Source organism: Daphnia pulex, chromosome 11, assembly GCF_021134715.1.
Source record: "Daphnia pulex isolate KAP4 chromosome 11, ASM2113471v1".
Classification (NCBI taxonomy): Eukaryota; Metazoa; Arthropoda; class Branchiopoda; order Diplostraca; family Daphniidae; genus Daphnia; species Daphnia pulex.
In genome coordinates, this window is record NC_060027.1 from 4,935,604 (window position 1) to 4,955,564 (window position 19,961).

General features: G+C 35.9%; 1 long non-coding RNA gene across 3 annotated transcripts; it reads left to right on the top strand.

Annotated features, from left to right (window-relative positions):
* Window positions 1-345: 345 nt before the first annotated feature.
* Window positions 346-2,953, top strand: LOC124207063. Of its 3 annotated transcripts, none has more exons than XR_006879738.1 (7): window positions 346-732; window positions 793-892; window positions 982-1,325; window positions 1,388-1,529; window positions 1,595-1,788; window positions 1,851-2,477; window positions 2,540-2,953. It is a non-coding gene; the product is annotated as an uncharacterized LOC124207063 (long non-coding RNA). The 3 variants fall into 3 exon arrangements; XR_006879739.1 differs by having other exon boundaries at window positions 793-877; window positions 945-1,325; XR_006879740.1 differs by having other exon boundaries at window positions 793-877.
* Window positions 2,954-19,961: the final 17,008 nt, after the last annotated feature.

The window sequence follows — 19,961 nt, forward strand, 5'->3', positions numbered from 1 at the left end:
AACTATTAAACTACAGAACTGCAAAGTATTCAGGGGGTGATATAGGAATAACAGTTTAGCGCAATTTAGTTAAAAAAATAAACACATATTTGCATTAGGGAGTTGGGATAAAACGGGAAAAATTAAACTGTCCACTATAGGTCTGATTTACTCTACTTTCTTAAAAAACAACTGTTTTCTTGGTTTTCCGATTTCGGAATTCTTGGATTCTGTTACTGTCAGAGATAAGGAGATGGGACACTGCCGTGTTAAAGCGGCCATGACACTTTTCCGCTCGCCATCTAGCGGCTAATGCCCTCCCTTCATCGTTAGCAGACGAGTTTCTGTCATCTCGTTTCCCCAACTTAAAACTGGAATGTTAACACGGTGCAGTTCGATATTGAAATAAGAGTTTTTTAAAACACAATTTGGTTTACATGTTGTTGTATAATATCCGCTTAGTTAACTGGTTGCGGTTAGAAGATACATTTTGGTTGAATACTTTGATATAGGATAAACATCTTACTTTAAGAAACCTCAAAGCGACAGATTTGACCAGGTTTTTGACTTTACATTTTTCTGAATGTGCTGGCAAATGAAGACTAGGAAACATGGCATTAACATCAATAATTGTAAGTAATTTCTGGGTTGACATTGCAATTACATCACATGGAGAAGATTTTAATCTTTGTGACAACAACATTTGGAAGACAGACTCGCATGCAAGTACAATTTTGTACACAGAGTTCGAAGGTATACACATCAATCTGTTCTTTCTTAATTTTTTAATGTTCGCTGCATCTTTATCCAAAGGGTCCTCAGTAGAGTCATATAGTGCTTTTCTGCACATGTTGCAGTCAAATTGACGTTCCATTTTCACAACACAATATCCAGCAATGTATGCAAGACTTTGGTTTGTAAACGCATCTTCAATATTTGAAGCATTTAACTATTCCTCATTACAGAACATCTCCATTTCAATCGCAATCTCTTCCTCCACAGGATTTTGTTCAATTTGACAATTTTGGTCCTCCAATGTGGTTGAAGGAAGAAGTGAACAGTTGGATGATAAAGAAGCTGTCACACCACCACTTTTTATGACGAGAAGCTTTCTCATAATGTACTTCACTTGGATTGCAGTGGGATTGTTATTTAACCCACCCCTTAATCGAATAATGCTAAAGAAATGCTCGAGTGGATCTTGCTGAGTAAGTCTTGTGCATAGACAACTTAAGGAGTTGGATTGAGTTAACACGTCCCAGGCAAGTGCTACAGTAGATATTATTGTGGCTGTAAAGCCAACTGCAACTGCCTTTCGCCTACTAGTACAAACAAGTGTACCCGTAGTGAGTTTCAAAGATGTAAGAAATCTTTGGAATTCTAATAATTCTTTTTCTTTTTCTGGCAGGTTTGAAATTGTCAGTGGAGCTTTATCGTTCGTTTGTTTCGGATTCCACGAGTTCAGCATGTCGAACAACTTGTTGAATTTACGGCAATACTCTTCTGTGGCCTCACTTCCGACAAACTAGAGAAACGAGTAAATTACAATGGTAAAATAAATCAAACTTGTTTTCGCAACGCAACTAAAAATAATTTTTACCTTTGGGTGTTTTAGTTCGTCGCGTAAATGGCGAAGAGCATCCGCTGTTGAGTTACTCAATACTTGCGCAGCAAGAACTACTTTCATCTTATGTGTACTAATGTCGACGTGGCTTTTTGTTAATTTGTTACCAAGACGAAATCCTTGAAGGTTCTGGCATTCAAAAAGCTCGGTGATGAACGACCATTTTGCTAGACGAGAAAAGCCAGGTATCACGATTCCTTTCTCTGTTTCTGATAATAAATTCCGTGCTAATTTTAACATATGGCAGGTATCTAACATCACGTGTTGTCTTCATTTGTCTTGGGATGACTGAATGTAGTTTTCATTGGTGCGTACTTGATGTGGTCGGCTACTATTTGCTGAGGAGTCCTCTTCCTTGGCCGTCTTGGAATGTACGTTGGTCGTTTATCTGGAAATTTGATGTTTGCTCCAAGACAATTGACCATCGTCAAATTTGCAGCCAACCCGTCGAAAGTAACTACTTTTACATTTACGTCGAATTCGTGACAGGCAACAATAACATCATTAAGCACTTTTGACTGGCTTAGCCCCGTTAAATGAGTCGTGAAGTAGTAAGCGACGGGAGATCTCCATTTTCCATCCAATCCAACGACGTAGAACACTAATATTTGAGTAGCAAGAAGTTGATGATCTGTTTCTCGACTTGATTGTTTATCATCAGGAAAATCTGTGAATCCCAAATATTTCTTTAATTGTGGATCGTAGCATAACTTAATTTAACTTAATGGACATCTCATCCACACTCAAAGTTACATCTTTCCCGTGTTTTCCGTCTGCGATGTCTTTTTGTATTTGGGATAATGCGTTTCTTAAAATTCCGGAATTACAACCAACTGGCGCAAGGTAGCGCCGAAGACTCCGGACAGATGGCAAGGTAAAAACCGATCTAATTTTTTCATATGCGGTGTTGGAATAATAACTTAGGTTTATTGCCAGGTCACGGATGAACTTCGAGTATCTGCGTTTCTCCTTTTTCTTTCCAGAATTTAACTTCTCGTTAACATAGAGTTGGTAAGCGGTTTCGGACAGGTCGGTTTTCTTGATAGTGTTTTTGTTAGCTTTCTTTAGATCTTCACATTGCATTTTTGACTTCTTCAACTGCTGCTTCAATATTTTAATTTTACCCTCTTTGACGTTTAGTTCAATGTGGCTCTTGCGCTCACGGGATGCCATTGCGGCCAATTTTCTCTTTTTACCAACATTCACTTGCTTGAGGTAGTCTATTTCACAATTGTGCTTCGCATCTAGTTCACGAATTTCTCTCTTTAGACTGTCTATGTGCTCTTTGTATTCCTGCCTTATACGATTGTTTTCTTCTGTAAGTCTGTTGATGTCATCAATACAGCTATTTCTGTTCGGCGAAAAGTAATCTCTGTCATGTAATAAAGCTTTTTCTGTTGAGTTGATGAAACTCGCAGCACCGTCCACAGCTTCATCAAATTCATTATCTTTTTCAATTGGACTGGTTCACTTCCTAGGTGGTGTTTCGGGTGTTTCACAGTTTTTATCTAATCTTGCTCTTTTAATTGGAGTCGTAGATTCAGTGATGAGTTGCCTCCGAACAGAGTGAGAAGAGACCGAGGGGGATGTATTATGTTGACTGTGAGATTCTGTAACCTTGACTGGTGTGTCGAAATTAACGATTTCTAAATCGTCTAGAGGTTCCGCTGCTTCGGGGTTTGCATCCAGATCAATAGGATTAAGTTTGCTGTTTCTTAATCTATTCGATTTGCGCCGAGGTGTCCATGTCATCAAAGACGGATCAAAATGAAGTGAACACAACACAGAATGTTTGGATGGCTTGAAACCAGGCACACAATATTTCAGCCATATAGCAAGTCGCAAAGCGTCACTTGGAAAAGTATGGAATGAAACTGATTTGTCACTTCTCTTTGATTGACACTTAACAGCACTACAATTTGGAGCCATTATGACTTTGTGAAGACAGAGCGAATATGAACTTAATATGAATATGAAATATGAATATGAAACTTCTTGAGCTACGGAGCACAACTGGTAACTAAAGCTGTGTATTTATCAAGGTTTTCTTCGTTAAAAAGTACACCAGGGACCTGTGGGAAATAACCCCTCGATTCCTCGAATTGGCTTCACATAAACTCCGTGAATTATGAGTCACATGGTCTACTCTGCCTATACCAGAGCGAGTCCTTATCCGGCTTTCCCTCACGAAATTCAAATCATCCGCCTTACACATTTTGAGAATTCGTCCGCTAAAGATGAAGGGTGGGCATTAGCCGCTAGATGGCGCGCCGAAAAGTGTCATGGCGGCATTCCTTACTATGTGTCCCATCTCCTTATCTCTGGTAACTGTACAATAAGAATAAATTTGTTGTTCCCTTAGCTTTCTGACATTGAATTCTCTAGAATTTTTGGCTGGACTTGTTTTTTTCGACTCTGTCCTCTCTAGCTTTTTTGGCCTTTTTTCGTTTAATAATTTAAACCTTCTTCCCCTTTCCTCTCTTCGTCTGCTAATTCAAATAATGTATTAAAAGAAATTACTATTTGGAGGTGTTTGAAGTTAAAAATACCAAATTCGATTCCTTGATAGGTGTCTTCAGTTTCTATCACTTCTTTCTCTTCTGGCACTGAAACTTTGCCCAAATCATCTACGTCATTTCCTGACAAACCGTCATGCGACTTCGTCCTCATCATCTACAGAGACTTCGTCCTCTTCATCTGCAGATTTCACCCTCTTCTTCTACAGAGACTTCGTCCTCATCATCTACAGAGACTAAGTCCACTATCGACGAATTTCGTAAAACAAAATTCAAATGAAACGTTATGTCTTCCCAACTAGCACCAAACAAACTATAAACGCATTAGGAAACAGTGACTTATGCAGCTCAATGCAGGTTATAGATCTGGGAAGGGCTTGTATAATTATTCGATCATAATTCTCGATGAAGAAGGAACATAATCTCCTTTTGTAGAAAATCATGATTTTCACTTACTTTACCACATAAAAGTTGTACACATATTAGAAAATTCCGACGGGCCAACTCAGGAGGAAAGAATTTGAATCGAAGTAAATGAAACACAAAAAAAGGAATTAGACAATGACACGAGCTTCTGCCTTCTGGCTTTGCATCGTAGGCGTGACGAACTTAGTCTTTCTCATCTTGTAGGCTTTTTTTCTTCCTTTGGGGGTCTGCGTCTTCCCCTTATTAAAAAAATGACATTAATTTTTATTTACTTCATTCTTACAGGTAAACTTACCTTTCAATTCACCATCCTTACTTTCCTCATCAGGAACGGCTTCTTCTGGAAGATCCATTTGAGGTTTTTGAACTTCACTTTCAGAATTTATAAGTACCAAAACAGACGCAGGGATATTTTCAGCACGCCGCTATGTAATGAAACAAAAAACAATTTTCGATAAGGGATTACATTGATTGAAGTATACTAGCATCATGCATAATAGATGTGTACTTCTCCTTTAGTGTCTTTCAAACGGACACCACGTTTCCGTGCTGACCGATAGGTTCTCCTGAGTCCTTAACACCAAGAATAAGATTTCGTCATATTTCAATCGCACTTTCATTTTTTGGTGAGTAAGACGGTACTTTTCAAGTAATGTCAGTCCACAACTTTTGTTATATCTTTTCTGCATTTTCTCCTGTTTCTCTTTTTTTTTGCTTTTTTCAAATTCTTTTTTCTCTGCTTTATTGTCCTTTTTTCATCAACATCAGCAAGATTCCCCAAATTAATTAACTGTCGTCTAGACAAATCCCTCAATCTATCAAATGTCCATGCAGTCCAGTAAGTTTCGCCACGAGACCCTTACGTCCAAGATTGAAATTCCGTCATCTTCCAATTGGATAAGAGACGTGACTTTCAGTAACATTAGTCCACAAGTGAGTAGTACTGTCAGTGCACGAGTCCCCCTTTTTTTGGAAACGTTATCCATTTATTATTTCCATTACCGTCTGCATTTTCTTCTTAATTTTTCTTGCGCTCTTGTTTCTCCATTTTCTTTGCTCGTTTCATATCCTTTTTTTTCCGTATGTTTTTTTTTTCATTTTACCTCATCAATGTCAGCAAGATTGCTATCTATAACTAACTAAATTCAGCTTTTGTCTAACACGATGTTCATTTTAATCTTTACCATTCTGAATTCTTCAGAAACACCTAGACATTGTTCGATTTCCTCCTTGAACTCATCTTCATACTTGCCTCTATCTTTCTCGCGGACACCTTTATCAAAAATTAACATTTATTCATATCTTTGTCATTGTCACAAATGAATATAATTAATATCCTCTCTCACCTCACAGAAATTTATCTTCGTCCTGAGCTTCCCTCTGTGACTATCATATTCCACTTGTGGATCGCCATCATCTGCAATTAAAGGCAAGTTTAATGTAGATGGCTTTTATTTCCATTGATTTGCCTGAAACGACTGTCTCTTCACACTCTTTCATGTAACTTCTCGCGTAACAGTTGATAGTCTCGCAACTAAAAAAATGTAAATATGGCAAAATATTACTATGTTTTCATTGAATAATAATTTATTGGTTTATGGTAAGTAGTGGCACATATAGCTCCCTTCTGCCAAATATTGAACAAATGTATCGGTCAATTTATTTATTTTTTAAAAATTCTGTTCAAAAATGAAGTGTCCAAATGATTGCGATTGCTTTTTCGAAATTCTCACTCGAGTCAGACCAGTCAGAATCGCAGCACTTCATTAATGGGTGATGATGGCCATAATTTCTAGTGATGAAACCGGACAAAAAGATGCAGAATGAATGGATGAAGAAAATGTTATCTGAAGATAGGGACCCGATGGAAAGTATGAAAGTACCCCGTTAATTCCCGTAAAAGATAATTTTTCTGAGATATGGCAGGAAGAAGTTGATTTGAGATTTTATGGCCCTTAACTCCAATTAGTGTTTATTTTGATTAATGAAATAATAAACAGCAAAAAAAAAATTTTTTTTAGGGTCTCCAAACGCTTTGGAATGTAAGGGGGGGGGGGTTTATCTTTTTTGGAAAGGGGCTACAAGTGGGAGGGGGTTCAAACATTTGGGTTACGTCATAAGTTTGCATAGATAATTCTTCCGATAATAAGACGTGTTTTAATTCTAATTGCATACGTGTTTATTTCAACATTTTTTCTAGAAACAAGAATTAAACAGCAAAATTATGCACTATGTGTTTTGTTCTTCTATTTCTGGGTGTGCTTCTTTAAAAGCTTCAAGCACAAGTTTTAATGGCTGCGATTTTACACACTGTTTGTCAAGGCCACCGTCCTTCTCCGCTGTTCTGGTGAGTAAAAGAATGACCACAGCAAATCTATCTGGGAGAGAGGAATAAGCCAACGGGGGAACCTACGGATTGCGTTTGTAAACAAAAATTAAAGTTAAATTAGAAATTAACTTCCGAACTATCAAAATAATAGCCTACCTGTCACAACATTAATCATCTATTTTTGATAAAAATGAACTTGCGATTTCGTTTCTTTCCCTCGTTATTGGGGAAACAGCTTGGGCCACATTGTCTTCCCCCAAGAGTGACAGAGACATATTACCAAACAAGTATCGAAACAGAGTTAAATGTAGGTGAAAATGATTACACACTAATAAAATATTTAATTTTGTTTAGCCTCAAATTAAAATGAAATTTTTTTTAATTCTTTACCATAGTTTACATTCTATGAACTGCAATGCTTTTTTTCATTCAGACCTTGATAAATTTGAATCTCATTTACTTCCCAAGTTTGTTAAACTATAACTAACACTCAGAATTTTCTTAATCTTATGTTGGAGACCCCTTCTTTTAAGTTATAAAACCTTTCTGTCCAAATTTGAGGTAAACTAAGACTGAGACTGAGGTGGATTATTAACATAAATTCTCATTCTGTCTCTTTAGGCGATTGGATGTTCATTATGCAAATTAGTAATTAATATTAGAATGAGAAAATTGGGTGTCATATATGATGAAATGGGGAATAAAAAGAACGTCCATCATCCACGAACGCCCATGAAAGCGCTAGACAAAAGGTACGCGCGTCTTGATCAAATATTCTCGTCTCCACAAATCTACGCACTATACAGTAGTGGAAACCTTGAAGAAGCATTGTGTTAATTTTTTGTACAAAAAAATGTCTCCAAACAGGAGTTGCAAGAGGATAATGGATTTAAAGTAGTCGGTGAATCTGGAAAGAATAGTATCCATGAGTGAACAAAATTTACAATAACAGTTTATTTTAAATTAAATTACAGATGGATAACATGCAGATGGCGAAAAAGAAAAAGAGAAAGTTGAACACAAACGGGATAGCGTAATGAGCAATTGAACATGAAAAGTTTTTGTGATTCAATTGCTCATTCCTCTACTGAAATTGAAATAAATTTTACAACAAAAAACACAGAAAAGATTTTCATAATCCCTTATTGCATCTTAAACTTATTTAAACTTTTATAAGACTTATATTTCTCAACATGTCATCCACTTCTTTAGATATATCATTCCCTTCCCACGCAATACTTCCCATATGACTGTGGATATCTGGGAAAGGCCAATGGATTTACAAGTGCTAGCAGCAAGCATTTCCTTCATCCTTGTTAAGATGTTAACGTTATTCGATGGGTTTTTTTTAAGATATTCCACACTAATCAGACTACCCATAGCTGTAAGGTTTTCTGCTGGGATGGTCAAAGAGTCCAGAGAGTCGCAACTGAAGGAAGGAACATCACTCACTTCATGACAGAAACGTAGTTAATCACTATGAAAAACCCTTTTCATCCAAGTTTGAATCCAATGGATAAGAAGATTAGTGGTCAACATGGTTTAAGTGTTAAAATGCACAGCTGTATTTGCCTAGCGCAACTAAGGACTTCCAGTCACATCTGTAGACCTTCGATATATCTATCCACTGTGATTCCCTTGAATCAATCTCCCCTGTATGGTTCTGTCTCTGGTTCATCCGAGTAACAAATGAGTCATTTCTACTCTTCCTTTCTGTATTGAATTTTACTGTTTTTTAAAGCTTTGATCGCTGTTTTGAATTGTTCAAGATTCTCAACCTAATACCCTAGCTCAGCCTGTTTGTAAAAATGCTAAAACTGTGATTTTGATAATTACAACTCTTTCAAACCAGTTCTCAACAACTTCAGATCTGGTGTCTTCCGAAATTGAGAAGTTTTCATCCATGATCAATCCTCTAAAGTACCGTCCATAGAATTGGTTATCCATTGGCAATCCTTCCTTGACTCCTACGACAATTTCTATACAAAACCTTGAATAAAGTTTGTGTTGCTCTGTCCCTTTTACTTAGTGTTTATGGGTTGCGATTGAAAGTCGCATTTTTATCCATCTCGTGTATTCTAATTTTATGTGTAGAAACAGGAATGTGTTGTTGTTTGTTAATCAAGGTACGAGTATAGAACTTTAAATTAAAGTTAAGCTTACTGTATGTTCAATTCAAACTTAATTTTTAGCAGTTTCACTCAACACAGCATAATAAGTTAATAACATCCTCAAGTGATCATCTTGATTCTTCTGGGTGGATTGAGTCGCGTATGTTTTACGTAGAAATACTATATCTTTATATCTGTCACTGATTTGGCATTCATTGTAATAAGTTAGGGATCTTAAGAAGATACGGTATGCTTTCTTAGGGGTTGAACCAGTGAGCTATTGGTGTTTTAAGCAAGGCATAATATCTCCAGTATTGATTATTCAAAGATTTTGTAAACATATTAACAAAATAAATTTGCAACTGTTGCAAAACTAGTTTTGCAGCTGCTGCACATTCATCACTTTGTATCCCCTCTGATTTTCCTGTACAGAAAAACAAATTTTTTGCACGCCGCTGTACAAATATGCAAATTGTATATAATATACACCTTTTAGCAAAAGAGAGATAACAAATATCTTTCTACCGATCAAATTTATCTCTCGTCCTCATTATCAGGATGGGAATCGGACACTGGCTACCTTTTCCACTGGCTACCGATGGGGGCTACACTTGCTACCCCGACAGTGGCTACCTCCCAATTCCTTAAAGTAAATCTGGGTAACAAATCCTGGATAAACATTTGATTTAAGAGGCTTTTAATGAAATGATAATTGTTGAAAGTGTTGAAAAAAAGCTTGTAGCAACGACGTAAAAGAGCCCGGAATTGGTTTTTCAGACCGAGCAGACGACGTCAGCTGATGGACTGAAATTGCAAGTAATATGTTTATTTTAAAGTTTAGTCAAGACATTTAATTGAAGAAATAAAGTTATCAAGAATAAAATAGAGGGAGTTCAGAGTATCCAGTTTATCATTTGTGTCAAGTTGTTTTCCGACAGCTTGCCGATCATCTCACGGAGAACAACCTGAGTTACAGTTAAATCTGCTTATAGGTGTCATCACTCATCACTCAACGGAGACCGCTCTTCTGCGTGTCATGAATGACCTGCTTCTTGCCTCTGATGATGGTAACGGTACTCTTCTTACACTCTTTGATTTAAGCGCCTACTTTGACACCTTTGACTACGGGATTCTATTTGAGAAACTCCAAACCCGCTATGTTATCGTTGGTGGGTCTTTAGAATGAATAAAATCCTACATGACGGACCGTAATCAGGTAGAACACCAGAGTCCATAAATATCTACCCCCCCCCCCTCCAAAAGAAGGCAAGAAAAATAATAGTACCGCAACAAAATTGGTTGTGCGCTTACTGTCATGTAAACAATATGCTTATCACCCATCCTCTCCACTTATTTTGCGTTGAAAAAAGACATTTCTAGATGACTTTCTTGACCAAGAATCTACAACACGCCTGATTTTTGCATTTTTTTCTCTCACTGCTTGATAATGGGAACTCTGTCCTTTTTGGACTGCCCGAAAGCTCTTGAAAAAAAGAAGAAATAGCTGCAATCAATGCAGCATACATCAGAGCAGCACGCGTGGTAAGTGGTCGAAAGAAATTTGATCACATTTCTGATGTGGTGAAATCTCGTCACTAGCTGCCAATATGTATCCACATTAAATTCAAAATTACGACGCTGGCGTTTCGTTGTGAGAATCGCGATGCGCCTTCCTACATCATGGAGTTTGTGAAGCCTTATCAACCTACTCACAATTTTCGTTCTGGCGACAACGCACTTGAATTGGTTGTGCCACGGGCGCGTAAGAAAAATGTGGTGGTTCTCTCACGAACTGCCCCGCTTATTTGGAATGAGTAATCTCTTTCCATTCGATCATCTAACTCCCTGTTGAGTTTCTGCGTAAGGCTGAAGACACACTTATTCAATAAATCATTTAATACTTGATAGCATGTTTTTAACTCTTATGTGTGAGCTGGACGATCTTTTGTGAGCATATATGATAAAAAGCGCTACATGAGTACATACATTACATGAAATTACATTACATAAATTTGCGCAGATTGTTAGAATAATTATAACATACTTTACCTTAGGGAAGCTACAACAAAATTTAATTTCTCAGATGTGGATTTCTTCACTTCTATTTCTATCCTTCTATCCTTCAAAACAGCAAAAGGTTTTTATATTATTCATATATTTTATTGTCGGATTGCAATCAATGGGCAATCCCATCAAATAATGGTTATTCCGTTCAATCTTCAATGAAGGCAGCAACTGTTTGAATTTCTTACAAAACACGTAAGAAAAGCACCAACAGTGCGATGCACTAAAATTTTGGGTAAATATCATTCAACAGTTGTGTTTTCTGTAATAGTTTTTCATTAAAAAATGTTTCCCTATTCTTAACATTACATATATATATTTCTATTTAGGTGATCCATGTATAGCAAATTACAGTTTCACAAGTGAAAAAACAGCATGCTGCACTGTGTAACTTTTTATCTCGATCACTTGCACAGCATCGGTGCCATGAATGCCAACTTCAATCCTAGTGAAAAAATCCAAGAGTACAAAAACATAGCTACAGTCTAAACAAGGCCAGGAATAAAATTGGGTCATTTTGTTAAGCCATTTATCAACATCAGTGAAAAATATTGAAGGTAATCACAGTTTTTTTAGTAAGAAATTATTTTTGATCAGCCACGCTTTTTTATGATTTTCTTGTGTTAAAAATTTGAAAATTTAGTGGGGAACTCATCACAGGTTCAATGAGTCATTCGCAGTGAATGTCATCGGCTATTTGTGCCAAAACCTGGTTGATAGTTTTCATTACAATAATGTAATACAACAATGAAACATTGCCAACACAACAAAGTAAAATAATGCCGCATTACGTGTAAATTAAGAAACTTTCGATAGGTAACCCAGCAGCAAAGTACTTGCGCCAATAAGATTGTCAACTAGTGTGCATGAAACCAAGATATAACGAGAGTATCTTTTTTATTCTATATTCTCTTTGTACCTGAACGAAAAGAAACAGTCGGTCAGCGTGAACGGCATCTCTTCATCCCCACTCCAATGAAGTAAAGTGTTCATCAAAGTTCGGAGCTTTATCCTATCCTTAACAATCCGAACAACTCTCTGATGCACGAAATATAAGTAGCCGTTGGGATCCTTTTCCACTAGTTTTATAAATACTCAGAGGAATATCACGTTTATTCCATCTTTTTTGCAGTTGATAAATAATACGCCAGGGAACTAGTCAAAAGTGGCTAGTTGTCAATATCTTGACCTGAACGAAGACAAATTAGATGCTCTCCTTTTCTCTTCAAAACATAACGTACGGAAAAATGTATCCCATCGATTATGCTTGTGATTGGTCAGCATGATCCCTTCTCCAGTATATTTTTCATCGCTCTCAGGTATTCCCACTACGCAATAGGACAGCAGATCCATACAGCAGAACAGCTATTTCTGTGTATTTCCATATCGTCAGGATAAAAAAATACCACTCTCTTTGCAGTGATTCAACTAGTATCGGCTTATTAAATGTCTCTATTTGATAACGGCATCAATGCTTTGATGATTAGCCTTCCAATTTTCAGTGAGTTTAAAACTCAGCGCTTGACTGATCTTTGAGGTTAGTATATGTAAATTTATTGCACCGATTCTCCGTTCTCTTGACTTTCCCCCCGTTTATAAGCGCATTTTGTTCTAATTGCCTGTGCTTGTATTTTGATTTCTTGTCTTTCTATCCCCACGAAATCTCTCTGACCTATAATTAGGCTCCGAGATACTTGCCGTAAGACCCATTTTCTCCTGTCAGCTTCATTTTTTCTCCTAGTAGCCATACTAAAAGTTTTAGTGGTCACATGCTTTCATAAGTGCATCTCCTCAAATATGGAAATCACTTCCCGATGGGCTTATGACTTATGGCTTATGACTTCCGTTCTCTCTCATCTAGAAGTTTCGATACAAACTAAAAACGTATTTGCTTGAAAGACGCTTCTAATATTAATTGCAAATTTTATTATATTATTATTTTTAGTACAAAAATCATTTTATGGCCGAAGGTTTTTCGCTACAACCTGGTTTCAATAATATTGAGAGTACTATAAAATTCTTGCTACCCATCACCATCAACGCAGACCACTGACATGTTATTGACTATCCATTGCCCCGACTCAATATCTTGAACTTTCAAAATTTGATAGAAAACTACGTTTTTTGTTCACGAAGTCTTGGATTCTGATGTTTAGCTGTACGCCTGTAGTTCTACGTACGCCAATCATAAGGAAGCATCAGACCAGACCAGGAATATTTCGTCATTTGATGGTTAAAATTATTATACGGAATAAAGCAAGCTTATAGAAAATGAAAAAAAAAATAAACTATTTTCTTCTTCTGTATGGCCTGGCCAAATTCATAATTCACTCCATGTTTTCATTTTTATCATCCCAAATGATCCGCAAGATCAATCCCTTGGATTTATTTGTTTAAGACGATATCGGGTGTTATGGTTTTGAGAAAATACAGGGTGAGGGCCTTGGCCATCGTCGATCATCCAATACTTACAGATTACCTTGGAACCACTTGGTAGGTCAATTTACGTCCTTCAAAAGTGGTGGCAACCTAGTTAGTAATCACTACCTAGTTTTCGACAAATTAAGATAGCAGCGGCTTTTTTCTATTTAAATAAATACCCCCTTTTGCTCCAATTTTGTTATGTTTGACTAAAATTAAGTAGTTTGAAAATAAAAGTGGTTCTCCAAAGCAAGTTAGATTTAGAATATATGTAATTTCAAATTTAAAAAAAATAATTTACTAAATGATTAAGAATGTTTTTTTACTTTTTTATCCCATTTTCCCCTTCACGGTGTTGTCGAGTTTTTTCTTTGTTTTATTTTAAAATTACAATTACAAATCTTACAACAAAGGCCGATACCCCCTCCCCACCAAAAATACAAAAAATGGAAATGTGTGGCAACTTCGTTTCTTTTATTACCTCTGCTAGACCAGTGGACTATTCACACAGATTTTAAAGAGAAATCTGTCAACAAGCATTTTTTTCAAAGAGCATCTCGAGACTGTGAATGTCGTCCAGTATGTCCACTGGCTTATGTCACGCGAGAGCAAAAGGAGACATTTAGACAATTGCCACCTGATATGGTATAATTTTTGTGTAACTCAACTATTTTCACTACTAAACCATCTCCCTCTTGCATATCTAATTAGCTCTGTACCAATATAATTCGTAGTCCACTTGATTGGGTGTCGAGAGGAAGAGACAGAGAGACATATCAATTCGGGGTAATTAAGCACAATGAGTAATATACAAAAGTAAATACAATGTAATAGATCCATTATGAGATCGAGGTGCGTGTTCTCAAAGGGTGTACTGCGTGTATAATAAGTAAGAAAGTAGTAAAAAAAAGAACTACAGAACAGAATTGAGTAGTAGAAAAAAAGGAACACCAAAAGAACAGGAATTAAAACAATTACATTGGGAATTTTTACACTTTCTTTTCTCTTTTTTTTCTTTTTCGCCATTTTAAATTTCTGGTTCGTCTTCCTCCTCGGGTGATGCTGCAGCTTTTGAAAGATGTGCTCGAAATGTCACTGTCACTGTCATGAACATTAGCAGAAGCTTGGGCGGTCACTTTTTTTTGTCAATTAGGCACTTTTAGCTTTCATCATGGCTTTTTTTTGTTTTCGTTCTTCATAATTTTATTCTAACATTCTTCAATAATTTTTACTTACTGAGGCACCTTTCTGTTAGATTTGGGTGGAGTACTCCACATCTGAAAGCTAAATTGTGTTTTAAGGGGCATTCATTTCCAAAAAACATTTTATTATTTAATTTTCAATAGCTCTTGTTAAACTATACAGTACGATTTTAGATTGATTTTATTCTCTTGGGAATATGACTTCTTATTACTCGGAACATGAGCAAGATTCTTTCAGTTACTTGGTTAGCTTTTCCATTTCTTTCTTTTTCACATCTGTTGTTGGGGGTGAGAGAACTGAGGGTGTCTCTTCTTTGGTCATATTATCCTCTCATAATCAATGAGAGGTTGGGGCAACAAACTCAATCCAACAAACTCTTTCCAAAAAACATGTTATCATTTAATTTTAAATATCTATTGTTAGATGTACAGTCGATTATAGATTAATTAAATTTTGTGGCATTTTGATTACTTTTTACTCGGAACTCGAGCAAGATGCTTCTAGTTGCTCGGTTAGCTTTTCAATTGCTTTATTTTTTGCATCTGTTAGTGAGGTTGAGGGAACTGGCTGCTCTTCTGCGTTGCTTGGAGCCTCGTTTGCCTCTTCGTTTTTGGCCGTTTTTGCAGCTTTTGCAGCCCGCTTCCTATCTTTCATGGGTTGGACGTTCCTCTTCCATTTTGGTGTAGGTAAAACGAGTCAACTTTCTGTTAGATTTGGGTGGAGTACTCCACATCTGAAAGCTAAATTGTGTTTTAAGGGGCATTCATTTCCAAAAAACATTTTATTATTTAATTTTCAATAGCTCTTGTTAAACTATACAGTACGATTGTAGATTGATTTTATTCTCTTGGGAATATGACTTCTTATTACTCGGAACATGAGCAAGATTCTTTCAGTTACTTGGTTAGCTTTTCCATTTCTTTCTTTTTCACATCTGTTGTTGGGGGTGAGAGAACTGAGGGTGTCTCTTCTTTGGTCATATTATCCTCTCATAATCAATGAGAGGTTGGGGCAACAAACTCAATCCAACAAACTCTTTCCAAAAAACATGTTATCATTTAATTTTAAATATCTATTGTTAGATGTACAGTCGATTATAGATTAATTAAATTTTTTGGCATTTTGATTACTTTTTACTCGGAACTCGAGCAAGATGCTTCTAGTTGCTCGGTTAGCTTTTCAATTGCTTTATTTTTTGCATCTGTTAGTGAGGTTGAGGGAACTGGCTGCTCTTCTGCGTTGCTTGGAGCCTCGTTTGCCTCTTCGTTTTTGGCCGTTTTTGCAGCTTTTGCAGCCCGCTTCCTATCTTTCATGGGTTGGACGTTCCTCTTCCATTTTGGTGTAGGTAAAACGAGTCAACTTTCTGTTAGATTTGGGTGGAGTACTCCACATCTGAAAGCTAAATTGTGTTTTAAGGGGCATTCATTTCCAAAAAACATTTTATTATTTAATTTTCAATAGCTCTTGTTAAACTATACAGTACGATTGTAGATTGATTTTATTCTCTTGGGAATATGACTTCTTATTACTCGGAACATGAGCAAGATTCTTTCAGTTACTTGGTTAGCTTTTCCATTTCTTTCTTTTTCACATCTGTTGTTGGGGGTGAGAGAACTGAGGGTGTCTCTTCTTTGGTCATATTATCCTCTCATAATCAATGAGAGGTTGGGGCAACAAACTCAATCCAACAAACTCTTTCCAAAAAACATGTTATCATTTAATTTTAAATATCTATTGTTAGATGTACAGTCGATTATAGATTAATTAAATTTTTTGGCATTTTGATTACTTTTTACTCGGAACTCGAGCAAGATGCTTCTAGTTGCTCGGTTAGCTTTTCAATTGCTTTATTTTTTGCATCTGTTAGTGAGGTTGAGGGAACTGGCTGCTCTTCTGCGTTGCTTGGAGCCTCGTTTGCCTCTTCGTTTTTGGCCGTTTTTGCAGCTTTTGCAGCCCGCTTCCTATCTTTCATGGGTTGGACGTTCCTCTTCCTTTTTGGTGTAGGTAAAACGAAATCATCTACATAAGCTTCGTTTCCATCTGTAAGTTATTAAATAAATGTTATGTTTTCGTTTTAATTTAATTACTAATGTTTTTTTCACAAAGGCATTTTACTTACCAGACTTGCTGTCGTCATTTTTCTTTCTCTCATTACCTGGTAGTATGATTTCAGCAATAATTTAAAACAAGGTATTAATTAGTTTTATTTATTGAAAGTAAGAGTTTAATAACAGTTTATTTTTACGTGAACCATCAGGCTCCTCATCCTCCACTTCTAGTTCTTGGTCTTACATCTTACATTACATATACCAACACAACCTACGTCTATCAAAAAGAGTGTATGTGAAAAATGTCAGGGATCATTCACATTTCAACCAGAGGATTTGAAATCAAAAGAGAGGTGGCTTGGATTTTTTTTCGAATGTTGACATCATGCCCATCACAACCATGGGATACCAATCGAAAGCAAATGGTTTAGGGATGATGATTGAGGGGAAATGATTGAGGAAAACATCAGCAAATCCTTGAATGGGGACCCATCAACAGCCCCAAGCAAAATTATCAATGAATACGGAATTGGCTAGAGAAAACGACGCCTTCGACACGATAATAAGGGTAAATACGTTAATAGGGGGTAGACACTAGCAACCGTGACACTAGCACCCCATTCTGGGTACCCATAACCAAGAATTTTTTTGTCATATGTAAAACTAATTAGTATTTATTTCATGCAAAAAGTTAAAGTGTTAGTAAAAATGCCGAAATAATTTTAAAATATAAATGTAACAAAATTGAAATTGCTGTTGCATGATTCTTGCACCAAAAAGCAAGGAAATCGAATAGCTTTTTAAAATTATACAATTATTTTTGCTTGAAATAACCCACATGACCAATGCAAACTTATTAATTTCACAAACGATACAAATTCTCTGAAGTAGAATTAAAACAGAACATTTCTCAGAGACTACTTCTCTGACTAGAAAGAAATTTATGGCAGAAAATGAATCTGAAGCTTATCTATTCGAATAATATGGAACATATACAACTTTCTATAAATTCCATTAAAAATATTATTAAATAAATAAAATTTACAGATGGCATTGATCTACCAGAAACTGATAATGAAGTCTACCAGCTAGAATTCCTCGTGGAATTGATGTATAACCTTGTTGTTCAGATCAGATAAGAATACTATAATTGGAATTTTAATTCATTTAATGAGTAAAACTATTTCATGCCTGATTTCAAATTACAGATGATATATTGACGTAGCAATATTCGTTCTCTTTTTTATGGTTTAAAACTATAATCTTTTCTCTCAACGTAAAGGCTTCATGGACTTATGGCTATTGTTGACCAAATGCCGTACACGTGCATTTTTTCGAGGTGGCTGAAGTTTAAGAAGAATCAATGAAGCCAGACATTTTTTTTGCGGTTTTTATTTTGACAATATAGTAGATAGTTATAAATAGAGTGTTTCTATAATTTTATTAATGTAACTATGCAACCGCATCCGTTGGATCGCTATATCAACTAAATCTTTATCCTACCATTAAAGAAAATTGGAAGTAAAAATAAGAAATGATGATGTAAATATCATTATATTCATAAGAGAACATCTAATGCGGTTCTTTCTGTATCAGCCGCGGTTGAGAGGCTCTCTAGTCTAGCAAGGCTGATTTTCACTCTAAAACGAGGCAACCATACAGATGGAAAATTTTAAATGTTACTCTTTCTTCGTATAACAAGGAAGTGCTTGCCAATTGGTGTAATGAATAAGTTGACAAAAAAAAATTAAATTTTGACTCAAAGATTGCGTTTTTATCTGATCTGATTTTTTAATTATCGGATGAAAATGATGAATCCGATGGAGATGATGAATCTGATGAATCTGATGGAGGTGATAAATATAATGCAGCTGATGGAGATGACAGAGATGAGATAGTAAACCTAAATGATAAAGTAAGATACAAATTATAACTTATTTTAAGGTAGATGATCTAACTTTATGCTCAGCACAGAGTCTAAAAATGGACAAGTCGAAGAAGACCAAGAGGTGGATGGAAAAGCCACCAGTTACCCGGAAGAGATGAACGAAGCTGCAGCAGGATGTAGTCAAAATTTTCGTGCTGATTTTCATGCTGATTCTAAAGGTAAGTAAACCTATGAGGATTATTGTGTAAGATAAACACATGAAATTAATTTTTCTAAAATTATTCTATGAATTCAGACGATAAAAAAGAAACTGCTAGCAAAAATAAAAGAAAGAAATTATTTCAAAATCTAAAGAATTAAAAAAAAAAGATTTGTTAAAAAAATCTGAGGATAACAACAGCACCACTGGCAGTGATGCAACACAAATTGTTTCGTCTGAAAATATTGAACATGAAGATTCCAATACTAATATGGTAATATTCTAGTTAACCTAAGTTTAATATGTCAACATGGGAAATATTATTTCTTAAACGAAAAATACTGTTGTGCAAAAAAAACCGCTAACAGGAATTGTTGTAAACATCCAACATGGTTGAACATGGAGACGCTACTGCGGCTGATAAGATTTAAGTAGCTATCTGTTTAAAATATCAACACAATTAATTTATATTTTATTATTTTTTCAACAAAAACAATGCAGATAATGAAGGATAAAAGTGCTAAATGGAACACAAAAAATCGTTTGAACACCAACCTACTCCATCTCCTAAGTCCAAGTCAGCCAAAGTTAGCTCAAGCTTGTGCAAGTTGATGACAATGACACAGTGACAGTGATCTCTCGAAAACCGAGCATATTCACACAAGTTATTCTGTGCACGGAAACGAGCAAAAAAACTTGGCGGAGGAAGTAAATTTGTCAGACGAGGAAATTCCAACAATCAGGAACCACAAGGAGAGGATAATCAGGATGCCAGAAAAATCGGATTTGGTAACGTTCAAATATAACGTTATATAAATAAAAGTTATTCAGCAGACAGCAACAATGAAGTAAATTTGGCAGAGGATGACAATGCCAATCAGGAACCACAAAGAAAGAATAATGAAGATGTAATTGAAGCAGATGCTGATGACCAATCCTTTTATTTATCACTTCGAGGAAGGAAGCTACATGTGTGTCTAGTAGGGGCTAAGTAGAAAGCAAATAAAATTTTTTAAGAAAAAAAAAATAATATTTTGCCATACAATTTGTTTGTATGGTATGGTATCATGATATTTAATACTTTGAAACTCAATGTGCAGAGAGAGCACTTCAGGAAAATACAATTTAATATAGAAAAAAAAACTTCAAAATG